Raw genomic sequence first — 292 nt, 5'->3', positions numbered from 1 at the left:
GGCGCTTCCCCCCCCCACTCCCCTCCCCAAAGGTCACCGGTAGATAACAGCCACACATCTAGCATTAATAATTTTGCAAATAATTTGATGTGGGAGAAAGATGCTCGAGCAGCAGCTTGGAGATGCGGAGCATGGTTAGAGGATGCAGCCCAGCCCAGCACTGGGGGATCACTTGGCACGTCCCAGCTGCAGGAGGTCTGGTCTCCTGTCCATCCGTGGTCTGGCTGCAGGGATGGGAATGGTACCTGCTGAGATGCTCCTGGGATGATGGGGTGGCTCCCAAGCTCTGCTG

This window comes from Buceros rhinoceros, unplaced genomic scaffold (genome assembly GCF_000710305.1).
Source record: "Buceros rhinoceros silvestris isolate BGI_N320 unplaced genomic scaffold, ASM71030v1 scaffold21807, whole genome shotgun sequence".
NCBI lineage: Eukaryota > Metazoa > Chordata > Aves > Bucerotiformes > Bucerotidae > Buceros > Buceros rhinoceros.
Note: the sequence above shows the minus strand (reverse complement) of the source record.